At 41.7% G+C, this 12998-nt stretch overlaps 1 protein-coding gene across 3 annotated transcripts in view; it reads right to left on the bottom strand.

The window, feature by feature from the left end:
* LOC106562719 (ubiquitin carboxyl-terminal hydrolase 20) overlaps nt 1-3501 on the bottom strand; it is a 78661-nt gene extending 75160 nt beyond the window's left edge. For 2 of the 3 annotated variants that reach the window (XM_082958043.1, XM_082958042.1), the window contains exon 1: nt 3362-3501. The gene's annotated coding sequence lies outside the window, so the exon portion shown is untranslated. The remainder of the gene's footprint in view (nt 1-3361) is intronic. The other variant, XM_082958044.1, reaches the window with a different exon arrangement.
* Nucleotides 3502-12998: the final 9497 nt, after the last annotated feature.

The raw sequence follows: 12998 nt of genomic DNA on the forward strand, positions 1-12998 counted from the left end.
CACCTTATTCTCCCCCCCCTTCTCTTCTTCTTAAAACGCAGCACATCCCCCTCTTCTTCTTGATGCAACTTTATATTATACTCAAGACACATATTATCTTCACACATATTTTAGACGCTTTTCACTGACAGACGCAACTCAATCAGCTAGACCTAATGCCACGCGCACAACCCAAATTGCGGGCTTCCCAAATAGGCATAGGCTAATGATTTTCTGTGGCTAAGTCATGCTCCCTGGTGAAGTATTTTTAATTATTTTATTTAGACATGAGTAATTATATAATTTGGGCGAAACATAAATTCAATTTAGGGCAATCCAGCATCCTGACTGTGCACCCGCCAACTTTCATCTTCAATTCGCAAAAGGGTGAAACCAGAGATCTGTATAAAATGACAAGATGCTCATGTCTCCACCCTAACAATGAGAGTTTTTGTCCCAAAGGCCGAAAGGCATGCAACAAGCTTATGTTAGCATATTATGCCCATAAAAATGCATTGTCTTATTCTGGACAGATTTTGGTGAGAGTGAGCCCTCTCGCTTCGCCTCTTCCTCTCTGCTGAAACAATGTCACTGGAGAAAGCATCCGAGTGAGCGAAACAGCACCCCTCAATATGTAGCCCATGTATCGGGTGCGGTCTGGCCAGAAATAGTATGACATGTCATACTCTTTTGGTCCAGACAGCATCAGATGCATGGGCTACACATAATGAGACAGTGGGGCGCTGTTTTCGCTCGCTCAGATGTTTAAATGAGATTGATGCTTCTTTCTGTCCATGTGCGTCTCGGTCAAATAAATGATAAATATTTCAATATCTTATTTGGACGGGCAAGGAGATACGTTAGCCTGGCCCGTCCATAACACCGTCCCTGGATTGAAACGGGAACCATGTGTAGCCTACAGTGAATAAATAAATGAGATTGAGGCTCTCTCTCACTAATTGATTGTATAATGTACACACATATAATTTCTGTTTGTGAATGGGTGTTGGATAAATACATTTTTAGACATTATAAAGAAAACCTATTATAAACAATTGTAACACTGCCATGTTGATCTGAGCTTTTCTGTTGGAAAAAGGCATTTGTGTCCGACTTTTGGCAATTGCAGATTTACCTCCTCCGACTTCACTCCTCGACTTTGGTCTAGTCGGTTGCTTTAGCCACTCAAATGCGCCCAATATTAGGATAAATTACTAGAGGGACTATGTCATAAACTCTCAATGTTCCAGAATGCAATGAAAATGGCAGCCATATTGGTCAGGAAGAAATCCAAACCAGTCTAATTGGAATGAATGGCAGTAAAGGCATAATCCTGATTTTACTTAATGCAGAAAATAAAAGTAAGGCATGTGATATCAGAAATTGTGTAATGGAATTATTGTCAACCTAAAATTGTCATATAATTATAAATACAGTTTATATAGGTTTCATACCCATTTTCTGTATAAATATCCTCTATAATATATGTAAACATACCATAAATATCTAAATTGTTATTTTCTTGGAAAGTGCTATTGGAGTGCTGTTATATGATACAATAGCAGTACTTGTTACATTTACAACTTGTGTAAATCCAATCTTCAACTGATTTCAGCCAGTGTGTGGCTGTGGTTTGACTGCACTGTTTGAATGGAATGTTGGCATATTGGCAGTTCATTTGAAACATTTATAGCATCATTCCTCTAAAACTGGCTAGCTAGCTAACTAACAAACAGTGCAGATAAATTCTTCAAATTCATTATTTTACACAATATCTTATCACAACACTGGCAAACCATGGTTGACCAACTCCCTGACCAAAATGGCTGTCTGTTATACCATCATAAGAAGGTTCATCATTTCCATTCTAGTATTCTAATTCCTAATTATATGGTCTACAGTGATCCCTGTATGCAATGTTAGGGAGTAGCATTAGCATGGTATGGTTGTGGAAAGTAGTGTTTCATAAATAAAGTTTTTTTTCTGCCTTCTCGCAATTAAATCGAGTTAAGGAGGAAATCGATGCCTTTGCAGCCTGAAGGGCGAACGTTTTATGTATGAAACGGTCCATGGGGGATACGAGTGTATAGCCAGCCTCATACGTTACCTTTGGACAGTATGATGAAACGTCTCAATATCGCCATGATCTGTCGACCTTTGGGCTACAGCTGGCTAAAGGACGCCTACATGTACATTATCGGGAAAGAGCCAAATTAAACATTGTCTTCAGAGAGCACAACTATTGTCCACTGAGATCTCACCGATGTCTCTGATCTGACTCATTTTCTCTCCCTGTCAATCTTGAAGTTAAATACATTGAAGCTATACATTTTTATAATGTTCTCTCCCTGTCACAATTTTAAGGTTACATATATTCGAAGTTCTGTGTTTTTCTATTTTCTCTACTGGTCACAATTTTGAAGTTCTATATCTTGAAGCTATATATTTTTGAATTTTCTCTCCCCCTGTCCTCCTGGCTAGGATGAAGTACATTGAGACAGAGCCAAAGAAGGGCTTGGTGGTAGTGGAGGAACAGAAAGTTGAAGGAACACAGAAGACCTCCTGTACGAGTTGCCGGAGAACATCCGGACCGAGAAGACAGAGGAGATGTTGTCCAATAAAATGCTTAATGGGATCCCTGAGGTTGACCTAGGCATTTAGTGAGTTGTCTCAAAATGCTTCTGCGGCTGTGGTAGTGCCCAGTTTTTGGAGCTTGGTGTAATTCGTTTTTTTGCACTTGTTGAAACTGTATTAATGTCGGAAATAATCTTACCGCAACAAATCCAGTGACTGAAAACCTTGCACAACAGCTTTGGTGTTTGTTTATCTCTATTACTATCTTTAAACACATCTTGTTTGACCCCCCAAGGCTTGGATAAAGAGCATTGTTTCTTTCCTTATTCCTCAGTGCTAAGATAAATAACATCATCTTTACGGAGGAGGCCTCAATCAAATAGCCCTTGACTTTCTCAGGATATACTGTCTGAGTCCGTCCAGCCAGTTGGGTTCTAAGTTCATCGCGCAGACAGTTATAAATATCTCTCCGGGAAGACGAAGGGCGGGGTTGTATGTTTCATGATTAACGACTCATGGTGCAATTGTGATAACATACAGGAACTCAAGTCCTTTTGTTCACCCGACCTAGAATAACTCACAATCAAATGTCGACATATTATCTCCCAAGATAATTGTCTTTGGTTATAGTCACAGCCGTGTATATCCCCCCTCAAGCCGATACCACAACGGCCCTTAAAGAACTTCACTGGACTTTATGCAATAATGTTAACCACATATCCTATTTATTGTAGCTGGGGATTTTAACAAAGCAAATTTATGAAAAAGTCTGCCGAAGTTCTATCAACACATTGATTATGGTACTCACGCTGCTAAAACATTCGACCACTGCTACTCCAACTTCCGAGATGCCTACAAGGCCCTCCACCACCCTCCTTTTGGCAAATCTGATCACCACTCCATTTTGCTCCTCCCTTCAGAAACTCAAGCAGGATGTACCTGTACTAAGGACTATTCAATGCTGGTCTAACCAATCGGAATCAACGCTTCAAGATTATTTTGTATCACGTGGACAGGGATATGTTCCTGGCAGCCTCCAATAATAACATTGACGAATATACTGATACGGTGACTGAGTTTATCAGGAAGTGTATAGGAGATGTACCCACTGTGACAATTAAAACCTATCCAAACCAGAAACTGTGGATAGATGGCAGCATTCGCGCAAAACTGAAAGCGCAAACCACCGCATCTACAGTTGAAGTCAGAAGTTTACATACACCTTAGCCAAATACATTTAAACTCAGTTTTTCACAATTCCTGACATTCAATCCTAGTAAAAATTCCCTGTCTTAGGTCAGTAAGGATCACCAATTTATTTTAAGAATGTGAAATGTCAGAATAATAGTAGAGAGAATAATTATTTCAGCTTTTATTTCTTCACATTCCCAGTGGGTCAGAAGTTTACATACACTCAATTAGTATTTGGTAACATTGCCTTTAAATTGTTTAACTTGGGTCAAAAGTTTTGGGTAGCCTTCCACAAGCTTCCCACAATAAGTTGGGTGAATTTTGGCCCATTCCTCCTGACAGAGCTGTTGTAACTGAGTCATGTTTGCACGCCTCCTTGCTTGCACACGCTTTTTCAGTTCTGCCCACAAATATTCCATAGGATTGAGGTCAGGGCTTTGTGATGGCCACTCCAATACCTTGACTTTGTTGTCCTTAAGCCATTTTGCAACAACTTTGGAAGTATGCTTGAGGTCATTGTCCATTTGGAAGACCCATTTGCGACCAAGCTTTAACTTCCTGACTGATGTCTTGAGATCTTGGTTCAATATATCCACATCATTTTCTTTCCTCACGATGCTATCTATTTTGTAAAGTGCACCAGTCCCTCCACAACATGATGCTGCCACCCTCGTTCTTCACGGTTGGGATGGTGTTCTTCGTAACGTAACATCCATACACTTGCATGACAGGCAGTCCTATAGTCATACATTTAAACATGTTTTAACAGAACGAAAGAAAATAGCATCTAGTAATACTGTACATCTCTGCCACTGAGTTAACTGAAATGTGCTTCACCTAACGAAATATCAACAATGTACATAATGGGCATATTAACACCAGAAAGAGCAAAATACAACACCTTTATAATCTTAGATTTCCAGGGACACATTTTAAGTTGTTTAGGCCAGCTAATTAAGTCTTCAAACTAGTTGTATTATTACTTCTAATCTTGTCCCAACTATTCATGAATGATCAACACTAAAATTTCAAATACGTTGCTACAGATCTTACAGCATTTATGAACTGTTACAGTTGATTACCATTATTGATTTCCTAAAATATGTGTGATGTTTGTGCAGTTTGGAGTGTTGTTAGAACCATAGTTATACACAGTGATGGAGGTAGAGGTCCATTCTCTTGTTCCAATAGAAGGGTTGATTTGTTTAGCAACCAAACTGACCTGTGCGCAACTATGGGGCAAAACAGACAGTGTTGTAAACTACATTTAGTCTCCAAATGTTTATTGAAAACATAAATACATTTGCACAATGGGCACTTCTCTCTCTAATACATCGTTACAGCTGTTGGTTACATACAGTTGAAGTCGGAAGTTTACAAACACCTTAGCCAAATACATTTAAACTCAGTTTTACATAATTCCTGACATTTAATCCTAGCCAAAATTCCCTGTCTTAGGTCAGTTAGGATCACCACTTTATTTTAAGAATGTGAAATGTCAGAATAATAGTACAGAGAATAATTATTTCAGCTTTTATTTCTTCACATTCCCAGTGGGTCAGAAGTTTACATACACTCAATTAATATTTGGCAGCATTGCCTTTAAATTGTTAACTTGGGTCAAACGTTTTGGGTAGCCTTCCACAAGCTTCCCACAATAAGTTGGGTGAATTTTGGCCCATTCCTCCTGACAGAGCTGTTGTAACTGAGTCAGGTTTGCACGCCTCCTTGCTTGCACACGCTTTTTCAGTTCTGCCCACAAATATTCCATAGGATTGAGGTCAGGGCTTTGTGATGGCCACTCCAATACCTTGACTTTGTTGTCCTTAAGCCATTTTGCAACAACTTTGGAAGTATGCTTGAGGTCATTGTCCATTTGGAAGACCCATTTGCGACCAAGCTTTAACTTCCTGACTGATGTCTTGAGATCTTGGTTCAATATATCCACATCATTTTCTTTCCTCACGATGCTATCTATTTTGTAAAGTGCACCAGTCCCTCCACAACATGATGCTGCCACCCTCGTTCTTCACGGTTGGGATGGTGTTCTTCAGCTTGCAAGCCTCCCCCTTTTTCCTCCAAACAAAATGATGGACATTATGGCCAAACAGTTCTATTGTTTTTTCATCAGACCAGAGGACATTTCTCCAAAAATGACGATCTTTGTCCCCATGTGCAGCTGCAAACCATAGTCTGGCTTTTTTATGGTGGTTTTGGAGCAGTGGCTTCTTCCTTGCTAAGCAGCCTTTCAGGTTATTAGTCATTTATTTAGTCATTTAGCAGACACTCTTATCCAGAGCGACTTACAGTAGTGAATGCATACATTTCATTTCATCCATTTTTTTTTCTTGTGCTGGCCCCCCGTGGGAATCGAACCCACAACCCTGGCGTTGCAAACACCATGCTCTACCAACTGAGCTACAGGGAAGGCTATATGGGAAGGTTATGTTGATATAGGACTCATTTTACTGTGGATATAGATACTTTTGTACCTGTTTCCTCCAGCATCTTCACAAGGTCCTTTGCTGTTGTTCTGGGATTGATTTGCACTTTTTGCACCAAAGTACGTTAGTCTCTAGGAGACAGAACGCATCTCTTTCCTGATCGGTATGACGGCTGAGTGGTCCCATGGTGTTTATACATGCGTATTATTGTTTGTACAGATGAATGTGGTACCTTCAGTCATTTGGAAATTGCTCCCAAGGATGAAACAGACTTGTGGAGTTCTACAATTTTTTTTCTGAGGTCTTGGCTGATTTCTTTTGATTTTCCCATGATGTCAAGCAAAGAGTCTGAGTTTGAAGGTAGGCCTTGAAATACATCCACAGGTTCACCTCCAATTGACTCAAATTATGTCAATTAGCCTATTAGAAGCTTCTAAAGCCATGACATTATTTTCTGGAATTTTCCAAGCTGTTTAAATGCACAGTCAACTTAGTGTATGTAAACCTCTGACCCACTGGAATTGTGATACAGTGAATTATAAGTGAAATAATCTGTCTATAAACAATTGTTGGAAAAATTACTTGTGTCATGCACAAAGTAGATGTCCTAACCGACTTGCAAAAACTATAGTTTGTTAACAAGAAATTTGTGGAGTGGTTGAAAAACAAGTTTTAATGACTCCAACCTAAGTGTATGTAAACTTCCGACTTCAACTGTAAACATGGCAAGATGACTGGGAATATGGCAGAATACAAACAGTGTAGTTATTCCCTCCACAAGGCAATCAAACAGGCAAAACGTCAGTATAGAGACAAAGTATGGTGAAAAAGGTTTAACAGCACCTAAACCCTCACAAACTTTTACAGATGCACAATTGAGAGCATCCTGTCGGGCTGTATCACCACCTGTTACGGCAACTGCACCGCCCGCAACCACAGGGCTCTCCAGAGGGTGGTGCGGTCTGCCCAACGCATCACCGGGGGAAAACTACCTGCCCTCCAGGACACCTACAGCACCTGTCACAGGAAGGCCAAAAAGATCATCAAGGACAACAACCACTTGAGCCACTGCCTGTTCACCCCACTATCATCCAGAAAGCAAGGTCAGTACAGATGCATCAAAGCTGGGACCGAGAGACTGAAAAACCGCCATCGGACTGTTAAATAGCATATTAGAGGCTGCTGCCTATATACATAGACCTGAAATTGCTACAGACCTATATCCATCCTACCATGCCTTTCTAAGGTCTTCGAAAGCCAAGTCAACAAACAGATTACCGACCATTTCGAATCCCACCACACCCTCTCCGCTATGCAATCTGGTTTCAGAGCTGGTCATGGGTGCACCTCAGCCACGCTCAAGGTCCTAAACGACATCGTAACCGCCATCGATAAGAAACAATACTGTGCTGCCGTATTCATTGACTTGGCCAAAGCTTTTGACTCTGTTAATCACCACATCCTCATCGGCAGACTCAGTAGCCTTGGTTTCTCAAACGATTGCGTCGCCTGGTTCACCAACTACTTCTCTGATAGAGTTCAGTGTGTCAAATCGGAGGGCCTGCTGTCCGGACCTCTGGCAGTCTCTATGGGGGTACCACAGGGTTCAATTCTTGGGCCAACTCTTTTCTCTGTATACATCAATGATGTCGCTCTTGCTGCTGATGAATCTCTGATCCACCTCTACGCAGACGACACCATTCTGTATACTTCTGGCCCTTCTTTGGACACTGTGTTAACAACCCTCCAGACGAGCTTCAATGCCATACAACTCTCCTTCCGTGGTCTCCAACTGCTCCTAAATACAAGTAAAACTAAATGCATGCTCTTCAACCGATCGCTGCCTGCACCTGCCCGCCTGTCCAGCATCACTTCTCTGGACGGTTCTGACTTAGAATTTGTGGACAACTACAAATACCTAGGTGTCTGGTTAGACTGTAAACTCTCCTTCCAGACTCACATCAATCATCTCCAATCCAAAGTTAAATCTACAATTGGCTTCCTATTTCGCAACAAAGCATCCTTCACTCATGCTGCCAAACATACCCTCGTAAAACAGACCATCCTACCAATCCTCGACTTCGGCGATGTCATTTACAAAATAGCCTCCAATACCCTACTCAACAAGCTGGATGCAGTCTATCAGAGTGCCATCCGTTTTGTCACCAAAGCCCCATATACTACCCACCACTGCGACCTGTACGCTCTCGTTGGCTGGCCTTCGCTTCATAATCGTCGCCAAACACATTGGCTCCAGGTCATCTACAAGACCCTGCTAGGTAAAGTCCCCCCTTATCTCCGCTCACTGGTCACCATAGCAGCACCCATCTGTAGCACGCGCTCCAGCAGGTATATCTCTCTGGTCACCCCTAAAGCCAACTCCTCCTTTGGTCGTCTCTCCTTCCAGTTCTCTGCTGCCAATGACTGGAACGAACTACAAAAATCTCTGAAACTGGAAACACTTATCTCCCTCACTAGCTTTAAGCACCAGCTATCAGAGCAGCTCCCAGATCACTGCACCTGTACATAGCCCATCTATAATTTAGCCCAAACTACTACCCCTACTGTATTTATTTATTTTATTTATTATTTTGCTCCTTTGCACCATATTATTTATATTTATCTTTGAACTTTCTTCAAATTATAAATCTACCATTCCAGTGTTTTACATGCTATACTTTATTTACTTTGCCACCATGGCCTTTTTTGCCTTTACCTCCTTTATCTCACATCATTTGCTCACATTGTATATAGTCTTATTTCTGTCTACTGTATCATTGATTGTATGTTGTTTTACTCCATGTGTAACTCTGTGTTTTTGTATGTTGTCGAACTGCTTTGCTTTATCTTGGCCAGGTCGCAATTGTAAATGAGAACTTGTTCTCAACTTGCCTACCTGGTTAAATAAAGGTGAAATAAATAAAATAAAAAAATCACTGGCCACTTTAATAAATGGAACACTAGTCACTTTAATAATGTTTACATATTTTGCATTACTCATCTCATATGTATATACTGTATTCTATTCTACTGTATGTTAGTCTATGCTGCTCTGACATTGCTCGTCCATATATTTATATATTCTTAATTCCATTCTTTACTTAGATTTGTGTGTTGGGTATATGTTGTGAAATTGTTTGATATTACTTGTTAGATATTACTGTACTGTCGGAGCTAGAAACACAAGTATATCGCTACACCTGCAATAACATCTGCTAAACACGTGTATATGACTTGAAATATTGTGATGAGCGAAATGCAAGACTTCGCTCTCACACAGTAACTGTGCATGTTTTCAAGTCACGCTTTTACAACGTGGTAGCTACGGGACCAAAACAGCAGAGAAGTTTAGCTTCGTGCTTCAAGGCTCTTAGTTGTGGAAATGTACCCACTCTGCTGTTTACTTTGTGCATCTACATCATATCGCTGAGTCTACCTTTAATTGTGCAAATATCTCTTGTTCCAGTCTATCGTGAGGACCTGAACGCCCACAGAGACACCACAACAGACACAAACAAAAGGAGCCAGAGGTCAGGTCTCTCCGTGTGGGTGACACAAGAGAAACCAGGACGAGAGGGTAAGAGAAGAATGCACCCAACCACCAAAGCCACACTGCATCACTGTATTACAGAACTGCACAGCATATCTTTTAGACCAGGGGACATAAAGTACCAGTCAAAAGTTTGGACACACTTACTCATTCAAGGGTTTTTCTTTATTTCTACTATTTTCTACATTGTAGAATAATAGTGAAGACATCAAAACCATGAACTAAAACATATGGAAACAGGTAGTAACCAAAAAAGTGTTAAACAAATCAAAATATATTTATATTTTAGATTCTTCAAATTAGCCACCCATTGCCTTGATGACAGCTTTGCACACGCTTGGCATTCTCTCAACCAGCTTCATGAGCTATTCACCTGGAATGCTTTTTCAACAGTCTTAAAGGTGTTCCCACATTTGCTGAGCACTTGTTGACTGCTTTTCTTTCACTCTGCGGTCCAACTCATCCCAAACCATCTCAATTGGGTTGAGTTCGGGTGATTCTGGAGGCCAGGTCATATGATGCAGAACTCCATCACTCTCCTTCTTGGTCAAATAGCCCTTAGAAAGCCTGGAGGTGTGTGTTGGGTCATTGTCCTGTTGAAAAACAAATGATAGTCCCACTAAGCGCAAACCAGATGGGATGGCATATCACTGCAGAATGCTGTGGTTGCCATGCTGGTTAAGTGTGCCTTGAATTCTAAATAAATCACAGACAATGTCACCAGCAAAGCACCCCCACACTATTACACCTCCTCCTCCATGCTTCACGGTGGGAACCACACATGCTGAGATCATCCGTTCACCTACTCTGCGTCTCACAAAGATATGGCGGTTGGAACCAAAAACCTCAAATTTGGACTCATCAGACCAAAGAACAGATTTCCAGAAATCAAATCAAAGTTTATTTGTCACGTGCGCCGAATATATCAAATCAAATGTATTTATATAGCCCTTTTTACATCAGCTGATATATCAAAGTGCTGTACAGAAACCCAGCCTAAAACCCCAAACAGCAAGCAATGCAGGTGTAGAAGCACGGTGGCTAGGAAAAACTCCCTAGAAAGGCCAAAACCTAGGAAGAAACCTAGAGAGGAACCAGGCTATGAGGGGTGGCCAATCCTCTTCTGGCTGTGCCGGGTGGAGATTATAACAGAACATGACCAAGATGTTCAAATGTTAATAAATGACCAGCATGGTCAAATAATAATAATCACAGTAGTTGTCGAGGGTGCAACAAGTCAGCACCTCAGGAGTAAATGTCAGTTGGCTTTTCATAGCCGATCATTGAGAATATCTCTACCGCTCCTGCTGTCTCTAGAGAGTTGAAAACAGCAGGTCTGGGACAGGTAGCACGTCCGGTGAACAGGTCAGGGTTCCATAGCCGCAGGCAGAACAGTTGAAACTAGAGCAGCAACACGGCCAGGTGGACTGGGGACAGCAAGGAGTCATCATGCCAGGTAGTCCTGAGGCATGGTCCTAGGGCTCAGGTCCTCCGAGAGAGAGAAAGAAAGAAAGAATTAGAGAGAGCATACTTAAGTTCACACAGGACACCGGATAAGACAGGAGAAATACTCCAGATATAACAGACTGACCCTAGCCCCCCGACACATAAACTACTGCAGCATAAATACTAGAGCTGAGACAGGAGGGGTCAGGAGACACTGTGGCCCCATCTAATGATACAGGGCCAAACAGGCAGGATATAACCCCACCCACTTTGTCAAAGCACAGCCCCCACACCACTAGAGGGATATCTTCAACCACCAACTTACCATCCTGAGACAAGGCCGAGTATAGCCCACAAAGATCTCCGCCACGGCACAACCCAAGGGGGGGGGGGGGGGCGCCAACCCAGAATATAACAGGTGTAGACCTTACAGTGAAATGCTTATTTACAGGCGCTAACCAATAGTGCAGAAAAGGTATTAGTTGAACAATAGGTAAGTAAAGAAATAAAAACAACAGTAAAAAGACAGTGAAAAATAACAGTAGCGAGGCTATATACAGTAGCGAGGCTATAAAATAGCGAGGCTACATACAGACACTGGTTAGTCAGGCTGATTGAGGTAGTATGTACATGTAGATATGGTTAAAGTGACTATGCATATATGATGAACAGAGAGTAGCAGTAGCGTAAAAGAGGGGGTGGTGGGTGGCGGGACACAATGCAGATAGCCCGGGTTAGCAAATGTGCCGGAGCACTGGTTGGTTGGGCCAATTGAGGTAGTATGTACATGAATGTATAGATAAAGTGACTATGCATATATGATAAACAGAGAGCAGCAGCAACGTAAAAGAGGGGTTGGGGGGCATACAATGCAATTAGTCCAGGTAGCCATTTGATTACCTGTTCAGGAGTAAAAACTGTTGAGAAGCCTTTTTGTCTTAGACTTGGCACTCCGGTACCGCTTGCCATGCGGTAGTAGAGAGAACAGTCTATGACTGAGGTGGCTGGGGTCTTTGACAATTTTTAGGGCCTTCCTCTGACACCGCCTGGTGTAGAGGTCCTGGATGGCAGGCAGCTTAGCCCCAGTGATGTACTGGGCTGTAGGCACTACCCTCTCTACTGCGTCTAATGTCCATTGCTCATGTTTCTCATGGCCCAAGCAAGTCTCTTCTTATTATTGGTGTCCTTTAGTAGTGGTTTCTTAGCAGAAATTCGACCACGAAGGCCTGATTCAGTCTCCTCTGAACAGTTGATGTTGAGATGTGTCTGTTACTTGAACTCCGTGAAGCATTTATTTGGGCTGCAATTTATCCTCTGCAGCAGAGGTAACTCTGGGTCTTCCTTTCCTGTGGTGGTCCTCATGAGAGCCAGTTTCATCATAGCGCTTGATGGTTTTTGCGACTGCACTTGAAGAAACTTTCAAAGTTCTTGTAATTTTCCAGATTGACTGACCTTCACGTCTTAAAGTAATGATGGACTGTTGTTTCTCTTTGCTCATTTGAGCTGTTCTTGCCATAACATGGACTTTGTCTTTTACCAAATAGGGCTATCTTCTGTACACCACCCATACCTTGTCACAACACAACTGATTGGCTCAAATGCATTAAGGGAAGAAATTCCAGAAGGCACACCTATTAATTGAAATGCATTCCAGGTGACTACCTCATGAAGCTGGCTGAGGGAATGCTAAGAGTGTGCAAAGCTGTCATCAAGGCAAAGGGTGGCTACTTTGACGAATCTCAAATATATAAAATATATTTTGATTTGTTTAACACTTTTTTGGTTACTACATGATTCCATATGTGTTATTTCAT

This window comes from Salmo salar, chromosome 11 (genome assembly GCF_965601325.2).
Source record: "Salmo salar chromosome 11, fSalSal1, whole genome shotgun sequence".
In the NCBI taxonomy this organism is placed as follows: domain Eukaryota; kingdom Metazoa; phylum Chordata; class Actinopteri; order Salmoniformes; family Salmonidae; genus Salmo; species Salmo salar.